Source organism: Camelus ferus, chromosome 7, assembly GCF_009834535.1.
Source record: "Camelus ferus isolate YT-003-E chromosome 7, BCGSAC_Cfer_1.0, whole genome shotgun sequence".
Lineage (NCBI taxonomy): Eukaryota > Metazoa > Chordata > Mammalia > Artiodactyla > Camelidae > Camelus > Camelus ferus.
The window spans coordinates 33,688,875-33,711,033 of NC_045702.1; the positions used below are offsets into that span (position 1 = coordinate 33,688,875).

The window sequence follows — 22,159 nt, forward strand, 5'->3', positions numbered from 1 at the left end:
AGTCTGTGGTTTACATCAGGGTTCACTCTTGGTGTTACACATTCCATCCTGTTTGACAATTGTATAAGGACATGCATCACCCTGATAGTATTATACAGAATATTTTCACTGTCCTAAAAATCCTATAGGCTCTGCCTATTCTTCCCTTCTTTGTCATAAACCCTTGTCAACTACTGACCTTCTTACCAGCTCCATTTTTGTGCCTTTTTCAGAGTGTCATATAGTTGGAATCATACAGTATACCATAGCCAGTTTCGATGACTTCAGCTTAAGTACATTTGATGAATCTTAGTGACAGTCAGGTCAGACTTGACAACTCTTTTTGTATGTTTATTTACTTTCCATTAGAATAAAAATCACACATACCTGTCTTTGTTGTTTTTCCCTGTACATTCCATCCCCGACTGCCAGCTTCTAGTGGCCAGAACTCCATCTGTTTAATTTGAGACCGCTTAAATTAAGTATTAATTATTAGTGCCAATAGATTCCAGTCCAATTTACAAATAGGCCCCCGTGAACATTTGATGAGGGTGGTCTTTTCAGCTAAGTGCTCTTGGAATTAAATCCTTAAGCATGAGCAAAATAGTAATTATTTCAATAATAAAGAATAACTAAGAAGTAAGAAAATAATAAACAAGAAAAACTACAAAAGTAGTACATAACCCCTTCACAGAAGAGCAATTTTACTGTCCTCAGATTTATCAGGTCCTTTTAAGACTCTGAGTACGTTTTACACCTTTATAGTTAGTTTTGAGCCCAAAGTACCAGACCATTTGGTATTTATATTTGTAATAAATAATTTGAAAACGCACAGAGTAATCCGTCAGTACCCAGAAGGACAACAAAGACAGACACAATCAAGGATACACTTGTGAGAAGCGTAAGAAAAGTAGTTCTGGGTTCCACTTTCTTTGAAGGTTGTAATAACCCAGTTAAGAGTTTGTGTCATTTGAAGACAAAAACTTAAATATGAAACTCCGATTTCTTTAGGGTAAACCACCTGTTCTGGATTATTCCTTTTGGCTTGTCTAGAAGCAGAAAAATTGAACAGTTTTCTTGTGCCCACTTTAGCAGAAAAAACGCGGAAAGGAGGAGTCCAGCTGGGAGAGCCCTAGGAAGGCAGTTTGCCATTATGTGAACTTAAAGCAACTTCTTGGGTCTTGGTTTTCTCATCTGTAAAACAAAAGGAGGGGATGAAGACAGTTTCCTAGATTTTCAACTCTTTGCTTGCCCTGTCCGCCTGTAGTATGGTGCAGAGCTCGGAGCAAGTGCTGAATAATTGCTTGCTAAGCGAGTGTTATTTTTGATCTATCTGTTGGAGATCCAGGCCGGGTTTTGAACCTATCCCGCGCAGGCGCTGGAGGGCCGCTTTACCGGCGGGGGCGGAGCTTCGTGCGGCTCCCCCGCGCAGGGGGCGGGGGCGGAGCTTGCCACCGGCGGAGGGCGGGGCCCGCGCGGGGACTTCCCTTAGGCTGAGCTGCGCAGCGGGTGCGAAGGGCGGGACGGGGTCCGGGGGTGGCTGAGGGGCTGTGAGGTCGGTGGGGGTGGGCAGGCGCGCTGCAGCCGCCGCCACCTGGTGGTCCCCAGGGCTTGGGACCCTTCCGGGGAAGGTGGCCCTAGACGGGGGGGCAGGCGTTTCTGGGAGGCGGAAGGCTGCTTGGCCGCAAGTCCTGAGGCGAACGCGAGCATGTGTGCGTGCGCGTGTTTATCTGAGGTGGACCCTGGCCCCCCCCTCCCCCCCGCGCTAACTCGGGTCGAAACCCGGAGTCCAGAGGCGGCGACACCGATCTTGGAGCCTACCCGCTCCTCCCTGACGAGCGGGTGCCCCTAAATTGCGCCCTCTTTTCGTCTGCCCCCGTCCCCCCGAAAAGGGGACAACTCTGGCCCAAGTCCCGGCCGGGAGGGAGCGCTGTGGAGACGCGCTGCCTTCTGTCTGAAGAGTTGGGCAGGTGGTGGGAGTTCCTGAGGCTTGAACTTCAGGGTTTTAAAACACCTGTTTGTCTCTGTCATTTTTACTTTTAGGGTTTTGGCCAAATTGGGCGAGGGCACAAAATAACCACTTACCCCTTCTCACCGAGGAGGAACGGGAGAAAGGGTAAGTAAGGAATGGTCAGGGGTGGAAGGAGCTAGGACTTCATCCTCAGAGAGAGCGAGCGAGCGCGCGCGCGAGGGAGAGACAGACTAGACCCAGAGCTGCCTTTGGGGGATCTTGGGGCCAAATTCCTCCTTTTCGTCAGGAACCTGAGCCCCACCTTCAGGGGTCACAAGCTCCAAGCCCAAAACTGTTTTTCAGATGGAGTTCGTATAGTTGACTAGGACTGACAGCTGCGTGGGTCCCTTTTAGCCGCTTGACCTGGCAGAAAACTGTCCTTACCGTTCACCTCTGGAATGTTGGGCCTGTGGTTGTCCGTCTCAGGCTCATATCTCTTAGCTAGCTTTGACTAATCTCTGAGACTGTAGTGTTAAAGAATTTTGGCTCTCTTTGATTATTAACCCGAAATTCTCCTCAGGATTTTTTTTTTTAATTCAGCAGCTATATATTGATCATTCATTACATGTGAGATACCATGGTAGGCATTTAACCTGAGGTAACTTCTGTCACAAAGTGAAACATATCAGTAAGGCTTCTTCCCACTTTTTTTTTTTAATTGAAGTATAGTTGATTTACAATGTTTCATGTGTACAACGAAGTGATTCAGTTATACACATACTTTTTTTTCAGTTTCTTTTTCTTTATAGGTTATTACAAGATATTGAATATAGTTCCCTGTACTACGCAGTAGATCCTTGTTCCCTTCCAAGGATCTTTACATTTTAAAAGGGGATTCCTGTAAAAATCCATTAGGACTCCAAAGCAAAAAGTTAATAGCAACATCACAAGTGTTGAAGTTTTTTTGGGATCTTTTCTGAAGCTTATAGTGGAGGGTACTTTGGGAGTAAGTAATTACCACACTGGGCCTCTTTCTCTTGACTTTCAGCTGATACCCTTCACCAGCATTCTGTTAACTTCTGAAAAGTTGCCAAACAGCACATTGAAGTCTTTGAAGGTTTGCTATGATTTTCAGTGTGGGCTCTTTTAATGATTCTTCTGTGCGACTTTTCCATCACTTCCCCTATCCACCACTCCCTCTGTCCCTCCTATTAGCGAAATGAAACACAGCTGCTCTTAGAAGTTTGGGAACACCTTGTGCATCCTGTATGTCACATATGCAGAAACATTTTAAATTAGTTAAAATTCAGCTAAGCCACGTTCTTGGATACTTACAGGAAAACTTGAATTGCCCTCTATGTCATCTTGACACTGGCTGCTTTTGCCCTGAACCTGCCTTCTTATTTATTTGTGATCAGTTAGAAGATGGCCACATAATGTACTTTATGAAAAATTAGAAAATTGTAACTGGCAATAGGTTGATTTATTGATTCTGTAGATATTTATCTTTTTTTTTAAATCAAAGTACTTTGATATAAGTAGGATGGTGAGAATGAGGAGTTGGAGATAGCCATTTGGGAGCAGGCCTTTTACCAGTTTCTGTGGATTTTCTGAATAGTTAAGTATTAATGTACACAGGCCTTCCCTCTACTACTAATATGGTGCAGTGTTCTGGGAGAACACTGTTATTTTCCTGCCTTTCTGATACTTTCAAAAATAAACTTTCAAGGATGGCTGACCATGGTGATTTGTGTCCTGTAATGAATAGTGTTATAGTCATTTTCCAGTGTCATAAATGTATTGAACCAGTGTAATAACTAGATAAGGATAATTTTTTGGACTGTTTCATAAAGATGACCAAAGATTAGAAAGCACAGGCAATGTTAAGGAAGATGCACTTGGGAAAATAAATACTAAAGCAGACTGTTAACTTGCATGAGTTTCTCTACATTTAATCTCATTTTTTAAAATTGAAATGAAAAAAAGGTGTCTTTCTGGTTACAAAGTTTATATCAGGTTAAAAAAGTTATTTAAAATTAAATCTTGCAGGGATTATATAAAAGGTCGAAAGGGAGTCTCATATGAAATCAGTCTCAAGTGACCACTGTTTGTTAAAATTATACATTTCTGCCTTTTACCTCCATATTCTTGGCTATTACCGCCACTCTTTGTTCCACTCAGATCCTTATGGAGAAGTAGCATGCCTGTTATAGTCTTTTAGACATGGATGTGAATCCTGACTCTTATTATATTAGCTCTGCTGCTGTAGGCCAAGTAACACTTCTTTGCTCCTTAATTTCTCATCTGTCAAAATCAAACAATGAGTATATGAAAAAGAAAGTGTCAAAAACAGTGCCTGGCATAGAGATACTGTTAATTTTCCTCCCTGTTTCTCTATCTGGTAACCCACTGTCTTTTGATCTTTCTTGTGATTGTGGAAAGCAATCTAGTATTTATTTTCCGAAAAGTGCTAAGCCTCCCGGGTATTTGCATTTTCACAGGTGATCACCTGTTCTATCTGATCCTGGAATTTCTGGGACGAGGACTGACAGACACCGATTCCGCCATCAGGTCATTCCACAGGCCTGCGGAAAGAGTGTCGGCTTGAAAAATGAAGGGCAAGGGTTTCTATCATGTGTTCAAAAAGCTCTGACACTGTTGCCGAAGTGAGAAAGATGTACTACCACATTGAGCTGAGTGCTTAAAGTTAGGATTTCTATTTCAGAAATGTCCTTTGGTTTAGAAGAATTACAATAAAAATGCTGATGCTTCATGTCCAAACTGTCATGATTTTGCCAAGTTGTGAGTTTAATATACAGCTAAGCTCTGTATTTAGTGTGGCTAATACTGCTCTGGAAGCCAAGAAAGACAAGTCCACAGACATCTGATTTCACACCAGACATCTGGTTTCACTTTGCTAAGGACTACGTTTTGTCAGTAGATTATAGGCATATCAGCGGTACTGCTGTAGTTTGTGGCATTTCTGTCATAAGCTCTGGGCTGTAGGGTTTAGTGTGATGTTTTATTCAAATGACAGTGCACTGTAAATGAGCACCTGGTCAGATAAGCACATTTCCCACAGGTGTCTTCTCGTGTCATTGTTCTTACAAGTTAACAAGGCGAAATGGTTTCTATCCTTGGTGATTTTTTTTTTTTTTTTTTGTGAAAGAAATACATTCTTAAAGGAAAGCCTCACTTAAGAAGCTTTTGTATTCCCAAAACTCATTTCCAAGACCACTTTTGTTTGTCCTGTTACACAATGTATTTATAGGAATCCAATAACAAATAGCATTTAGACTTCCAGGCCAGGACCCCAGGCTTTGTTAACTCTTTGTGTACCACTGTGTGTTAGTGGTCCTGTAGACTCTGACCAACATGGCTAATGGTGTTTTGGAGACTAGTGTATTCTGAGTTCCAACCTAGAATAGCTGGACCACATCCCTCTCTGTTTTGAGATGGTCAGGGCTGTAGAAATACTCTGGAGACTGTCATTCCTGGGCTCTTGGGCTGGCTGTGTCATGGCTTAGCTGTGTGACCTTGGATACAAATTCCTTGTCTCGGAAATGAGTAATTTGTAATTACTCATGGTTACTGGGAGATTTAGTGAGTGTTTGTAAAGTAGCACTGTATCTGGTACAAAAAAGTCCCTAGTAGATAGCAGTTTCATTTTTTTTCCTCTAAGGTCCTGGTCACCAGAACAAAGACTACCCCCCCATATCCCAGACTTGTGGCTCTAGCTGAAGGGAATTACCCATGAAAGCTGGGATTTGGTAGTGGGACTGGGAAGGGTATGGGGAATAAAGGCAAAGGGGAGGAGTGGTGAACTGAGAGAAGAAGGTGCCCATCTTTTGCTCATTCCAAGGGCTTAGGCTGATAAATTACTTGGCTCAGAAAGAACCACCTTTATCTCTGAACTTTCTGTTAGTCTTTCGTCAGCTGCTCCATTGGAGACTCTTACCTCCTTATTGCCTACTTAGTCCTTTGATAAATTCTTTTCTTCATCACCTTGATACTATCTGAATAACCATGTATTTCTATTTTTTTTAATGGGTGGGACTTAATGATAGATGTTCATACTTCCTTAAAATCTGGATTTTTTTTCCTATACTTAAAGTCCAGGTGATCTTATCTTTTCATTGGCCTACAGTTTATTCATTAATTCCTTTCTTTCTTTTTTCTTATTTTCCATATGTTTTGTGCATCAAACTAGTGCTGAGGATATAAAGATGAAAAGTCACTTTCCTTGACCAAGGAGCTTTTAATCTAGTAGGACATTAGACGTCTTGACCAACGGTTCCAATGTTGTGTGCTGTTTGCTGTAATGGAGATATGTACACACACCAAGGAAGCCTAGCAGAAGCTCCTGGTCCCTGACAGGAATGCCATAGAAGGGCTTTAGCTGTGGTTGTATTTGAGCTGAGTCTGGAAAGCTGAGTAGGGGTGGGCAGGTTGACATGCAGCCCAGAGCATTTCCAGATGGAGCTAATAGTATGAGTAGTTGTGTGGCATATGAGAGCATAATGTGTCCAGGGAACGACACGTAGGTCATTATATTTGAATCTGAAGGGCAAAGTCAGGAGTGAAAGGAGATGAAACTGGAAAGCTAATTCATTCAGGGTACATGTCCTATCCCATGTGTAGAGTGAGCCACTGAATGATTGTGAGTGACAGGAAAGATCGCTGTCAAAGCAGTGTGCTGGGTAGATTGGGGTGGAGTTGGGTGGGGATGTGGGGTTGTGGGGAGATTGGGGGCTGAGAGGACAGTGCACTTAGTGTGGTTAACAGGAATTTGAGAGCATAGATAAAGGCAGAAACAGTGGGGCTACTCAGAAGTGAGAACATTTAGGAAAATATTTAGGAGGAGGGAGAACTGGCTAGTCTTTGCGACTCTTTGACTTTAAAAGGATTGGGAGAGCAAGGCTGCTAGAATGACTGCCAGGGATTCTGGGTACTGAGAGGGAAGAGAGAGGAGGGTGCAATCTGAGGGGAAAGGTGATGAGTTCGGTTTAGACATGTGTTTAATGTGCTTGTGGGGTGTATCATTGGTGAGTTGAGGCATCTAGGAGGCAATTGGATATAGGATCCTGGAGCATCACAAGAGTTGTGGAGGCTGGAGATACAGATTTCTGAGTGCTTAACCATATGGACAGTTGAAGGCATGGTTAAAGGTAAAAGTGCTCAGAGGAACTGCTTAGGAAGAGAAGAGAAAAGGACTGGGAGTAAGTCTTAGAGGATACAGAAATTTTAGGAACAAACCAAGAAAAAGAAAGATGTAAGGATGCCAAAGGAGAATGGTCAGAGAGACTGGGAGAAAAGAGAAAGCAAAACTCTACAGCTCAGGACAGTTTCAAGAAGTAGAACCCAGTTAAAATTTAAAGCTACGAACTGTCAAGTCTAATGAAGATAGTCAGGTGCCTGTTAGAAGTCATTGGTTGGAATGGTGGGCCTGACACTGCTCTCCTCTGGGCGAAGGGATGGATAGAAGGGGAGGAAATGAGGGTAGAGTAGGTGGGCTTAGGTTCCTCCTCAGAAATTCTGACTTCCCTGGTCTTCAGTCCAGAATTTAAAAGCTCTATTGCAAATACAGTTACCTGTAATTGCTGTTCTTTGCCACACTTTCTTGTGAATGAACATCAGGTGGTCCCTTTGTTTACCTAATCGTCCCTTAAAAAAATTCATACCTGATCTCCCCTTTGAATGTCTCATTTATTCCCATTCATCCTACTCATTCCTGGCCTAGAGTTCCACTGCTGTCTTGCTCTCACCACTTCTGGCCTTTTTGCATACATTATTCTCTAACCTAACATGCTTGTGGGGGGAAAAATCCCCTTTCTTTTATTAAAAGTTGAAAAATTTCAAAAGAGTGTCTACTAGGAGGCCAAGGGGGAAATAACCATATCAAATATAAAAGAGTCATACAATTCAGCAAACACTTTTTAATATCTGCTATCTTCAAGGCCCTGGATACAAAGATATATAAGATAGGAAGGATAAACAAGGTAGGAACCCTGTCCTTAAGGAGCCCTCAGGCCACTAAGAGAAATAGATGTGTAAATAAATGCCTTGTGCAATGTGTGCTATGTAGAGGTAGAGTTCAGGGTAAGATAGATTCCAAAAAAAAGGGACTTCTTTATTTTGTGTGATCGTGAAGGCTTCACAGAGGAGGTGATGCTCAAGTTAGAGCTTGCAGTGGAGTTAAGGTATGGGGTGATGAGGTTCAGGGAGTGGGATCAGGGGAATAAAATATTCCTTGGTGGCCCCATGATAGCACAGAACGGGTTTGAGTTTCCCAACTCCTCTTCCTTCTTGTTCTACTTCATTTATTTCAAGGTATCTTTGTCTTAGGGGATAAGGATGTTTTAGTTTACATGTGGAGATGTCCACAGTTTCTCTTTCTGTGAATTTATCACCACTGGTTTATTATATATTAGATGGCTAAAGCAGGTCAAAGCAATTACATCAGAATTTCTAGAGGATGATGTCCAGTTGCTGGTAATTTTCAAAGTGCCCCAGGCATTCAAGGTAGAGAACCACCAGCTGACGCATGGGACAGAAGAAAAGTCTGGAATTTGGAGCTAAAAAATTGTAGGTTGAATTCTTGTAGTTCCTTTTAATAACTCTGCGTCCTTAGTTAAGTTACTTAGACTTTTCTAAGCCCTATCATCTTCTGGAAAATGGGGATGGTAGTATACCTGTCCTGCCCATCTTGTAAGATCATGTGGGTCAAAGGGGGTGATTGTTCGAAGGGATACTACTTGTAGATGTGGTTGTCACAGTGAAATGCTCTGTCAACCTTCTCCAGGAGTAGACAGGCTAAGAGCCAGCCACCTTGCTCTGCAAGATAGTAACCATTTTATGGATTGGGATTTAATATTTCACCATGGTGAGCATTTTGATGATACAATGTTAACTGTTTAGTATTTAAAATGTTATAAATATGTTAGGTTTTTATGTTTCAAAATTATATTTTAAAAAAACGCCAGAATTCTTATGGAAGATCACAGAAACCTCACAGAGTACCATGGAAGGTCACAGATTCAGTTATACTGCAGGTCTCATCATATCTGTTAAGTATGTGGGGACCTGTGCTGTGTCTCTGTACTGTGGGAAGCCTGATGTGTTAGTGCTGGTCATGTAATCATATAGGAATGATCATTCTTGTGATATCATAACTTATTTAACTTGAGAACTGGTATTATTTAATGACAAGGAAATGGAATCTAAAGCCTAGAGACTGAGTTCCAGACATAGTTGAAGTACTCATTCCTGTGTGGTAGTAGGTAAGTCAGCCTCTGAGCCTTGAATGTAAAATTAAGATGCATTAGTTCTCTTGCTTTGTAACATATCAAAAACTTAGTGGCTGAAAATAGCAATGATTGCTGTTCTTATGTTCTTATGGTTTCTGTGGGTCCAAAATTTAGGTTCTTCTGTCTGGGTCTCATGAGGTTGCCTTTAGATGCCATGTAGGGGTGCAGTTAATGGAAGGCGTGCCTGGGGCTAAAAGATCCACTTCCATGTGGCTGGCAAGTGGTGTTGGCAGCTTGGTGTGTCTCCACAAGTGGTTTTCCATGAGGCTTTTCTCACTGTGGTTTCCCCAAAGTGAGATACCTGAGACCAAAGTCTCTTCAATGTCCCCCAGCACCTTTACCCTCATGCTTGGTACTTTGTTGGTGATTAATTGGTATTTGCTGAACTGAGTTGGATCGCTGGTGAAGCTCCAGCCTTTGTGCCTCCACTGAAGCTTCAGATGCAGGGGATCATTTTTGCCTAGGTGGTGGCAGTGATGGTGGTGGCTCCTGTCAGTACCATTTTTAAATCTGTCTTATGGGTCCCTGACTTGCCACTAGAGCCCTTAGCCTCTCCCAAATGACTCAGATTTTTGGATCTGCCAGGTGCTTAGCCTGGCCTCCTCTGTGATGACCAGAGCAAACCAGCAAACAAACAAGCACACATGCCACAGTCATTCTGTGTGACAGTTTCAAAATCTCACTGAACCTCTGCTCAGTTTGGTAACTCATAGCATGTTTCTGACTTCTGAGATTAAAATTACTCAGAAGATAAAAGTATACATCTTTTCTTCCGTGTAATAAGTCATAATAATTTAATCTTTGCAATTTTATCCAAAAGTTTATTCTGAGAACTAGGTTTTTGTAACAGCACTTTGACACAGACACATTTATATATCTTCTGTTGAAAAATGTTTGTAGCATTTACAGTCAACTTTTGAAAAATCATCTTGCTTGTGGCTGGAGGACACATTATAAACACATTATCAAGGTCTAGTTTTAGAATTGTGTTCAGCAAAGCCATTTTTTATTTTTTTATCATTATTTTTTATTTCTTTCATTCTTTTTTTTATTGATTTATAATCATTTTACAATGTTGTGTCAAATTCCAGTGTAGAGCACAACATTTCAGTCATACACAAACAAATATATATTCATTGTCACATTTTTTTCTCTGTGAGCTACCATAAGATCTTGTGTATATTTCCCTGTGCTATACAGTATAATCTTGTTTATCTATTCTACAATTTTGAAATCCTGTCTATCCCTTACCACCCTTTGCCCCCTTGGCAACCACAAGTTTGTGTTCTATGTCTATGAGTCTATTTATGTTTTGTATTTATGCTTGGTTTTTTTGTTTTTTGTTTTTGTTTTGTTTTTAGATTCCACATATGAGCGATCTCAAATGGTATTTTTCTTTCTCTTTTGGGCTTACTTCACTTAGAATGACATTCTCCAGGAGCATCCATGTTGCTGCAAATGGCGTTATGTTGTCGGTTTTTATGGCTGAGTAGTACTCCATTGTATAAATATACCACATCTTCTTTATCCAGTCATCCGTTGATGGACATTTAGCAAAGCCATTTTTTAAAGACAGGAAATGTTTGTAAGATTGTGTTTTGTATTTTAGGATAATGTAATTTCATATGATTTTCGTGTTATGTAGACCAGTAAGTTAAGAGCATCTCAGGATTATTTTCTTCTATCTACACTCCCTTGTAGATTTTCCTGCAGATTTCCCTTGTTAGGAATTCTTTGCCTTCTTAGCCACTATCTGCCTTCTCCATCTTGTCTGTTCTTAATATTTCCCCTGTCTTTGGACTTAGTCTCCCGATGACATCACGTTAGAGGGTGAACAGACTGCAAGGGGAGGGGCAGGGCAAGCATTGGGAGATGCAGCAGCCAGTGTGTAAAGCAGAGCCTCTCGGATGGAAGGTGGGGGTTGATGGCCAAGGGTGTTCTTTACTAAATGAGAAGCAGCAATTGAAAAGATTAGAGTAGCCACAGATCATTTACCTTAATTTACTTTAATAGATTTTATTTTTTAGAGTAATTTTAGGTTCATGGCAATTTTAGGTTCATGGCAACATTAAGTGGAAAGTACAGAGATTTCCCATATGCTGCTCATCCCCACACATGCAGAGCCTTCTCCCATTATCAACATCACTTACCAGAACAGTACATTTATGATAATTGATAAATCTACATTGACAAATCATTATTACCTAAAGTTCATAGTTTACATTAGGATTCACTCTTGGTGTTGTGACAAAGGTTTGGACAAATGTATAATATCGTGTATTCACTGTTACAGTATCACACAGAGTAGTTTCACTGCCCTAGAAATCCACTCTGCTGTGCCAGTTCATCCTTCCCTGACCGCAGATCTTTTTACTTGTCTCCATAGTTTGGCCTTTTCCAGAATGTCATATACTTGGAATCTGTCTGTCTGTCTGTCTATATATCCATCCATCCATATAATATGTAGCCACTTTGCCTAAATTTTTAGTTTGCCTGGTATAGCAAATTATTTACAAAGCTTCTGGTATTTTTCCAAGAGCTTATTTGTTTAATAGTTGCTTTAATAAGAGTTTTATTGATGTCAGATTTAAATACTCAATAATTATTATTTGGTTTTATTAAATAATAACTATTTACTATTATTATTATCTAGAGCAGTTTGAAGCACTTTATGAGCTAATTGGCTTGTGATTTTTATGAGTCTCACTCTTTCTCGTGGGTAAGAGAAGTACAATAGTCTGAACAAATGTGTTATGATAATAGATTAGAAGATTAATAGTTTGAGACATGTCTGGTGTATATGAGTGGATGATATTAATACTCTAAACATTTTATTAAAACTTTTATTTTGAAATTAAAAATAGGCATTAAATATAAATTTCTAGACATTAAAGTGGTTATGTATAGTGAAAAGAATATGGAATGGGGTTATGAAGACTTATTTGAGTGCTAGCTCTACTATCAGCTATGTGAACATGAACTTTTGGTCTCTGACTTTCATTTTCTTTTGGGAAAATGCAGATAACATGTATTTTTTTTTTTTTTAGTTTTGTAAAAAAGTAATCAAGGGAAACAGTGATTTGAGGCTAGGAAGGCACTACTGCTGAAAAGATGCTTATTTAGCTGTGCCTGTGGGGGAAATAAAACTGCATTTTCCATCTGAATATATCTTATTGATTAAGTCAGCTTGTGTCTTCTTATGAAAGGTATACACTTTGGGATGTTCTGCTTGTGTGCTTGGCTCCTAATCTTATTTATTATCTAGATGTCAGCTTGAAATGTTAGTACTCTTTCCAAAAGCATAAATTATAGTGCCACATTCTGTGTAAAGTCAGAGACACATTATTTCCTGTTTATGGTGAGAAAAAGGCTTGATTCTCAAGCTCTTATGACCATTCTCTGTGTGGTTGAAGCCACTAGGGCAGGGGAAAGTTTGGTAGAAAAATTCTGGGGAGAGAGAATAAAAATAGTCCTGTGAAGTTGAAGTCCTGAGGCAGGTGATATATTAAATACAATTCTATTTTTCAATCAAAATGTCCTTCTAGCTTAAAATACTTAGAGGTATGGTCAGTGACATACTAATGAATTAAAATAAAGAAAACTACACTCCTGAATTTGAGAATGCTTGACAGAGCTTAATTAGTACAAGACAAAACTGTAATAGTCATTTCCTGTCAGTACAGTTGACATCTTTATTATATTGCAATCTCAACTTGTTGTGTCTTTACTAATTCATGGTGTTTTAAGAGGATTAATCTGACAAGTGTATAGCATTAGTTGAAAGGTAGAGGGAGTAATGAAAAGTAGACCAATTGGGAAGCTATAATTTACTTGCAAGGTAGTGAGGGTTTTCACTATGATAATTGTGGGAACAGTAAGAGATGCTCAGAAAACACTGAAGAAGAGAATGATGAAGCCTGACTATATGAGAATTCTGCATTGCCAAAAACAGAATTAAAAAAACTATATCAAAAAAGCAAAGAAAGATACAGTAGGAAGAAGATTTGCAGTTTATATCATAGGAAAAGGGATATTTCATAAATATATAAAAACCACTAACAACTCAATGGGAAAAAAACCAACAATCAAAGAGAAGAATGGACAAATATATGAAAGAATATAAATAGACAGTTTATATAAGAGAAAAAGCAAAATAAATCTTCAGTGAGATACTCTTTTTTTAACCTATCAAATTGGGAAACAAAGTTTGAAAACATGAGGTGTTATTGAGGGTACAGGGAAATAGGTAATGTCATTATTGCCAATAAATGTAGGAATTTTTGCAGTTTTCATTGCGACCAATTTGGAAATAGTTATCAAAACTTAAAACTACATATTATTTGATTCCCCTACTGGAATTTAACCCACAGATCTTGTACTTGTATGAACTAATATATATTTAAGGATATTTTTGGCAGCAATTGGAAACAAATGCTCATCCTTAGAGGACTGGATAAATTATGGTACATGTAGTAGAATATTTAGTAGTCATTAAAAAGAATAAGGCAGTTTATATATACTTAGATGGAATAATAAGTCAAAAAGGCGAGGTGCAGGAGAGTGGGTATTAGTAGGTTACTATTTTGGAGCAGACTAAATCAAGATACATATTTTCTTGTATATGCACAGAATATCTCTGGAGGGAATTATAAGAAAATGGAAAATGCCTTTGGAGAACAAGGAAGGGAAGGAATCTCATTTTCCATTGTATACCCCATTTTGGATATCTTGAATTTTTTATTTTACAAAAATAAATTCAAAAAAGAAGAAACATCTTCAACTCAAAATGTATTTCTGTATTATAGCCAACTCTGAAGAATTAGGGAATAGAAAAATGAATCAAAAAGAACTCTGTGGTTCATATATCTGATGAGGGATTAATATTCAGAGTATATAAAAACTTACAACTCAACAACAAAAACAAACTAAAAAATGAGCAGAGGACTTGAAGATAAGCACATGAAAAGCACAGATCACTAGTCATTAGGGAAACACACACTCATTAGAATAGCTATTATTAAAAAAAAAGTAATAAGTGATGGTGAGGATATGGAGAAATTGGAAACCTTATACACTTAGTGAGAATGTAAAATGCTGCAGCCATTTTGCATGGTCACTAAGACCCGTGTTCGTAGCAGCATTATTCATAACAGCCAAAAGATGGGAGCAACCCAAGTGTCCATGGGTGGATGAATGGATAAACAAAATGTGGTATATTCATACAACAGAATTTTATTCAGCTTTAAAGAGGAAGGAGGTTCTGACACAAGCTACAAGATGGATGGACCTTGAGGACATTATGCTAACCAAAATAAGCCAGTCACAGGAAAACAAATACTGTATGATTCCATGTATATGAGGTACCTAGAGTAGTCAAGTTCATAGAGACAGAAAGTAGAAAGATGGGCGCCAGGGGCTGGGGCTAGGTGGGAATTGGGGAGATGTTGTTTAGTGGATATAGAGTTTCAGATGAAGTGCAAGATGAAGTGTTCTGGAGGTTGGTTACACGACAATGTGAATATACTTATCTCTACTGAACCAGATACTTAAAAATGGTTAAGATAGTAAATTTTATACATGTATACTTTACTATAGTTAAAAAAAAGATAATATAATCCAACCCCCCCAAAAAGAATACTGTGGTATGGAAGTAGGGAAGAGGAATACGTAATTAAATGGCTATAATTCAGAATATAGTGTGTCCAAAATGAGGTAAACAAAGCTTTGGGGGTGGCATAGGATGGGATGTAGCTAAGGGAGGTTGCCTGTGACTTCACACAAGAGGCGGTGATATTTTGAGCTGGTATTAGAATGTTTTATATTTATTAAGTATTTACTGGGTAGAGAGGGTAGAAAGAAATTCCAGACTGAAGGAGTAGCACAAGTAAACGCATACACAGAGACAGGGAAGGTAAAGGGTACCATCATAGAACAGAATACGATGATGCTGGAAAAGAAGCAGGACAGATTCTTGATGTCTTTGAATGGACCACAGAAGTTGGACTTTGTCGACGTCTAGTCACAAAAGGTTTTGAATTGGGTGGTATCATGGTCTACCTTTTAGAAAGGTATATTTTTAGGAAGGACGTAGGGTAGTGTGAGAGGTAAGGAGATTACTTAGGAGCCTGTGGAGATTCTGTGGGCTCTTTCAATGTAGCCATCTTGTAGGACTGTGCCTTTGCTTTACCGCAGTGGCCATAAATGCCTCTCTTGTCAAACAAGATGGGATGAATTCTGTCTGAATATACTGCTCAAGGTTGACTCTGGGAAATTAAGATGTGGTCAAAAGAGGTCTCTTGGAATTTGTAGGAAGCCTCTGTGGGCAGAGCTGACCAACCAGGCATAGCTGTTTCCTTCTTGGTTTTCTCCTAATGTTATAAAATACGTTGTTCTTTTGCTTTGGGAGTATGAGGGAGAGAGAACCAGAGTGCCTGATTTCTGGGTGTTGTAGACTTCTTTGTTCTTGGTGGTGTATCTTATTCTGTCTCTCAGAATAAGAGAAGGGGTTGGGGTTTTTGCCTTTTTCGTACTTGAGTTTGTCTTGGTCTTGTCTTGTTTGGGGTGTAAACCACTCTCAGGGCTACTTCAATCCTTCTGCTGTTTTGTTTCTTGCCAAGTTGATTCTGCCTATTTCATCCTTAGAGTTACCAGTTACATTCCTTTCTCTGTAAAAAGCCAAAATATATTATTTTTACATACATTGGATGTAAGCCTTCTCTCCCCAACTGCTTTTCTCTCACCTTGTTTTGCTTCTCTGTTAGAGTATAGATTGAGTCCCAGAGGCCATCTTTTTAAAGTTTTCTTCTAGCCAATGGAGCAGAGTGTGTTTAGTACATAAAAAGCCAAAGAAATATTCCAAAGTTTTTCCCTGAAAAAGTCAGTGTACAATATAAATTCATTGGGCCTTATTGATTTTCTCTGACAGGTGAGGTATCTAATTTAGTTGCTTTGTTGATGTGTCACTGTTTTGTCTCTTCATGCTGTAACCTTTGTTCTTCCACTCTTTGCATTAAAGAAATATGTACTGAATTCATAGAGTTGATAGAAACTGTACTCAATTTCAAAGATAGATTTTGTCCTTTAGCCAAGTATTAGATTGCTCAGTTTGTTTCCTTGAACTCTTTTTCTTCCTAATTCTCAAGTGTTAAAAGCAATGGGATATACACATCCACACTATTTAGTAAAGGGGGATGGGGTGGATTCTGAATTTATTTGTCTTGCTAATTTTTCTCCCTTGCTAGGAGAGGTGCAGAAAAAAAAAAAAGTCTGAGTAAAAGTATTTTTTGATCAGCTTCTACTGAAAATACTTAAAATAGTCCAAAGGGAAAGAGATATTCTCAAGGATTGCTACTTGATTATGAAATAAAAAATTATGAGTGGCGATTTAGCTGAAGTGTGATTCTCTTGGGGAAAATTTGTCATCCTATTAGCATTTATTTGCATATCTTCTCACAAATGTATGATTGGATCTGAAGACAGAAGACTATATTTGCTCTCATTCAAAATTTAATTTTATGGTAATACCGACTACCTAATTATTATCTTTGCTTAAAGTATCTTTGACTGAGGAGCCTGGTTGGTTAGAAGATATACTGTTGAGACCAGTGCCTTGGGATTAATCAAGGGTGGTCTAATTGGCTCACAGAGAGGCCTCATCTTGGCCTTCTGCCCCATAAATATTTTTGTTCTCAAGCAAACTAATATGGATAAATTGGAGGAGAATTAGTCAAAATAGCAGGCCCTACCAGGTGCAGGAGGTGACTGGGCTAAGGTTACATCAGCTTTGTACTTGAAAAGTAGAGCAGACTAATAGGGTTATGAGTGTTTGATAGATAATGTAACTACTGTGGAAAAAATGGTAGTTTGAAATTAATTGCAGTTTTTGTTTAAAACACGTGGTTGATTTTTAAAGTACTTTCTTCTGTATTTGCTTTTACATTTGCTACAAATATTACACATGGAAATTATGCTTTAAATGCTGTAAAAGGTTTTTCCAGTATTAACTAAATGATTATGGAAAATGTTACACTTTAAAGGTCATGTTGATTTTGTGGCATTTCCAATTTTACATTTTACACATATATTTGAATTGGTTTAGCTCCTTGTTGAGTGTTTAAAGATCTGGGTTATAAGTGTAGAAGGGAAATGGCAAAAGGGCACAATGTTTTGGATTGCACCTATCTTTTAGCTTCCTTTTGTTTCAAAAGTGGAGTTTCAAATTCTAAGAGGTAATTCAGCAGGCTGAAAGGATGGCAGGATAATAAGGGCTTTCAGTACTGGTTAAATCCAAAGACAACTCTAATCATATTTTTCTATTAATTGATGTTATGTATATATTTGTACTTTTCTTCCTTTTGTACCTCTTCCTCATTTGAAAATTTATTATAAATGAATGAGAATTGAGTATTTAACTTTTATATAGTAAATTAAACTAATTGCATGTTTAGATGCTCTTCAGATTGCATCTGGATGCTGTAATAGCAGTTATGCAATCAATAACTCATCCCGTTCTGTGTTTGCTGGGAGTGGTGAATGTCTGCTGGGTGTGGTGAGTAACTGGGAGGCAGTGGAGCACAGTGCTTAAGCGCACAGGCCAAGGGGTCAAATAATCCGGATTCAGCTCTGCTACTTACTATCCGTGTGACCTTAGGAAGATTACTCAGATACTCTGAGCATCAGTTTACATCTTTTAAATGGAATAAAAATAGCATTAATGTAGGGATTAATTTATGTAATTAGAATAACATTTTTATTGTAATAGCACTGATACAGTAAAATACTATTTTAGACAACACAAAATGAATATTCTTGACTTGACTGAAATTTTTGTTTCATTAGTTTCACAAAATTGTTTTTACAGTTTTTCTTTCTTTTTCCAAATAATGCTTCTTTCAGAGTTTATAGATTTGATAATCTTTTGTGGAAGGATGCTTTTGACTGTATTGTGTGAGTGGCCAGTCACTCTATCTTTATTAAAAATGAAACAAAACCTCACTGTTCTGTTAGCAAGGAATTTTTTTGCAACTATTTAGTATTGGTAGTGAAGTTAACACCTAAAAGGAAGCAAAATGTTGGTATAATTTTGGCAAAGGAAAAATAACATTTGACTATTTCTTGGGGAACTCTGTTTTCTCCATCTCACTTCTAAAACTGACCTTTCATCTGTGATTTTATCATGGCTCATTTAGCTAGACAAGAAGCAGCAAAATTGCCACCTTTCTTTTTAATAAACTGGATAACACATTTCTTGGCTATGGAAAGGTCTTTATACCTAGTATATTTGCAGAACAAAGCTACATTAGGTTCTGAAAAACTTCATTATTCAAAACTGATAGATATTAATTTAAGTTGCTTTACATTTCTATATGGCTCATATATTTTTATTTACCTTGTATATTCCTCCAAATCTATCAAAATTATTACTAGATTTTCTTTCTAAGTCATTTATTGTAACAACCATTGTGATGTCTCTAGTATCATTTGATGCTGGTAAGACAATAAAAATAAGTTTCTTATAAAACTGGAAAGATCAGGGAATTATTCTCAGGGCCCCTGAGCTGTTGATTAAGTTGAGAAAACCTATTTGGTGACCAATATGAAAGTAATTTAGTTTCATATTATTACTGGTGCTTCTTTGCAAATGAGGTTATACTTATCTTTGCTGCTGAAAGCAAGAATATATTAGAAGTTTCCCCAAGTGTGTGTGTTGTCCTGTACTGTCCAATCAGGCACTTGATGTGTGTTTGTTAAATGAACACAGGTATGAAGTAAAGATGGGATGAGAAATTTAATAGTGTCATCATTAGAACTGACATAGTTTTATGAGGATGTTAACCTTGCAGAAGTCAGAAATGGTCTTGGAGCACAGGTGCAATGGTGATGATGATAGCAGGTACCATGAAAGACAGGCAAATTTTAATAGCAGGAGGAAGGGGCCATTCCATGGATTTCTGATATAGAAGGTAAAGGCCTGAAGTTAGTCTCATAGAATCATAGATAGTTGGAGCAAAGAACCTTACAGGTAATCTACTCAAGTGGATGAAATGAATTGCCTAGTCCTCAGCATAGCTTGAATCCAAGTTTTCTGATTTCTAATTTGTTACTGAGCATGGAGAGAGAAGAAAAGGCTGAACTCTAGAACAGGATTGGCGTTTGGTTCTTTGGGAGTGACACATGCATGAAGGTACTATCAGGTGAAGTGGGTGGCTCTCAAAATAGCCTGTGCTGTTCAGTTTCTCCATTCTGCTCCTTACTAGTAGTGAAAGGAATGGGGTATCTAATAAAATCATACCAAACTTTTTCCATCAACATTGTAAATGGGTGGTAAGGCAAACCACATCTAAACTAAAACATACAGCCAAGAAATATTTATTTAGCATCTGCAAATTCTTAGTAAAATCTCAGATCTTTGGGGTGGATAGGTAGGAATGAGACATGGTACTTCCTCTTAGGTGGCTTACAATCTAATTGAGAAGAATGGACATATCTGTAAAAGATAATTAACAAAGCTGGGTGGCAGATGAGGGTGTTGCTAGTACATGCCAGAGTTGTTTGGGGGTGGAAGATGGCTCTGTGGGTCAGAGTACTCTAGTAAGTTTTCCCAGAAGAGGTGAATATTAGTTGGTTGTTTCTGTTAACTTAAATAAGGAAGCTGTTAGAATGATGTGGCTCTAATGTCATGGTGACCGAATTAAGCCAAAATCTAAGGCAGTAAGTGCTGCGTAGTTACAAATGGAAACCTAAGGACAGCCTAAATGGCCAACGAGGCTTTCAGCTGTAGCCGTTCAGTAATTTCCTTGCTTTGCTTCCTTATCTGTTCAAAAGTCTCTCTGTACTCAGTGGAGCCTTCTATCTTTCGGTTTGGTATTGCCCTATTCTAATTGATTTTTGCTCAAATAAACTCTTAACATTTTAACATGCCTCAGTTTCTCTTTTAACACCTCTCAACTCAGTAGATCTTATGAATAATTATATGTGTTCAGTTCTAAAGGTTTTGGATTCACCTGACTTATTGTTGCAGAGTTGGGACTTGATTGCAGGTGTCTCCCTGACTTCCGGTATGTACCATTCCACATTCCCCATGCTGTTGTGCTTAGGACAGCAGAAGGTTTCTGTTGGAGGGAATCCCATTTCTGCTTCTCATCCGTGAGCTTTTTCACTAGGAGATCACGTTCGACTGACTGGTCTTCTGAATGTTGTGTGACGGAGCACCCCAGATTTCAGTTACCCGGTTGCCCTGTTTGCTTCTTGCAAATAACTAAAATTGCTAGTTAAATGTGGGTTTGGTGCAATTTTCCATTTAAAGTGATCTTTTTACTAAGACAATATTGAAGTGAGATGGGATATTTGTCGACAGTACATGAAACATAGCGGCAGCTGGCATTTCCAGGGGGCTTTTCTGTTGTTCAGTTAGATTATTTTGGTATTCTATGCTATGAATCGTTAGCTTGAAGATTGGTACATAAATAATGCCATTAAACATTATAAGATAAATAAATTTAGAACCAGCTGCATCAGAGAATAAATATACTTCTCAAAACCCATATTGTTTTCTCTCTACCTGAATATTTCTGCATTCAAATAGTGTTTCTCATTTTAGCATGAATAAGGGCCTATAAACCTGACAGAGATGAATTTACTCTAAACAAAAAAATATGAAAGACATTAAGGCATGAATTACACAGTGTGAGCCTCAATCCACTGCTGATTCTTTCTGGTGGTGGTTTTTAACCTTTTCCTCTTTCTTTTTCTTATTTTAATGTAGTGAGCTCTTCAAGGAAAATCTTTTTTGGAATTCTATTATTAAAAAGAACCATGACAGATAAAAGCAGAGTAGCTCTGATTGAAGCTGGGTGTCTGGGCTCAGAGCTCTTCTCCCTTAGTGCCTGCTCCCTTTGGCCCTGAAGCCTCTAGGGAATCCCGAGGACACTGTGGAGCACGGATTGAAAAACACTGCTTTTAAGGAAACACAAGCTAAATACTTTCTCAAAGTAAGCTGTTAACTGAAAAGAAAATTCTTAATGTCTTAGAGTTGAATAGGTTATGAAAAATTACTTGATTCTTGTTACCCATCTTTACTACCTTTAGACTTGAGTGCTGTGCTACAATTTATTGAAGAAGAAAGCACCAAAGGAAGTCAACCTCTTGAAGTTTTATACACACACACACACACACACACACACACACACACACGTATATGTATAATTCTTTAAAAAGCCACTTTCTCCATCAATATCTTTAGCTGCCAAGTAGAACTACTAGGTGAGAGATGGGGATAATCGGATAGACATATGTACACGCATTTTGTTGCCTGTGGTAGGACGATGCCTTTTTCCCAACATATGCCTCCCTAACATCTATCACATTCTGAATATAATGTAGATAATTTACACAGACAGGGCATTTTCAGGTTAGCTGACCAAAATAATTACTTAAACATTATTTTTAATAGTAAATTATTGGAATTGATCTATTAATTTCTTCATTGAAACTATATTGAATATTTGACACTTCTGTGCAAGGCACTAAAGTATGGCAGTGAACAAGTGTCCCTGCCCTCACAGAACTCATAGGCGATTGGAGGTAAGATTAAGAAAATCGGGTGTGATACATACTATGCTAAGGGAAGCAAAGGATTTTATGGGGACACAGCGGAGGGGCATCTAATTCAGACTTAGAGGTAGGGTGGACTTCTCAGTGGAGTGACATTTAAGCAAACTTGAAAGATGAATAAGAGGTGGCCAAGACAAAGAAAGGTGGGAAGAGTGATGAAGACAGAAGGGAGAATATACTTAAGGATCCAGAGATAAGTAAAAGCATGACACATTCTGGAAATTGCATGTGGCTGGATTTGACTGGAGCATGATGTGCTAATGAAAGAGAAGGAGTAATGAAACTAGGGACCTAATCATATTTAGCTCTG

At 38.6% G+C, this 22,159-nt stretch overlaps 1 protein-coding gene across 12 annotated transcripts in view; it reads left to right on the forward strand.

The window, feature by feature from the left end:
• The first annotated feature begins 1,418 nt into the window (after window positions 1–1,418).
• IMMP2L (inner mitochondrial membrane peptidase subunit 2) overlaps window positions 1,419–22,159 on the forward strand; it is a 1,220,903-nt gene continuing 1,200,162 nt past the window's right edge. For 9 of the 12 annotated variants that reach the window (XM_032483681.1, XM_032483675.1, XM_032483685.1 and 6 more), the window contains exons 1-2: window positions 1,419–1,488; window positions 2,023–2,095. The gene's annotated coding sequence lies outside the window, so the exon portion shown is untranslated. Of the gene's footprint in view, window positions 1,489–1,515; window positions 1,692–2,022; window positions 2,096–2,978; window positions 3,048–22,159 lie in introns of those variants that run through there. The other 3 variants (XM_032483678.1, XM_032483677.1, XM_032483676.1) reach the window with 3 other exon arrangements.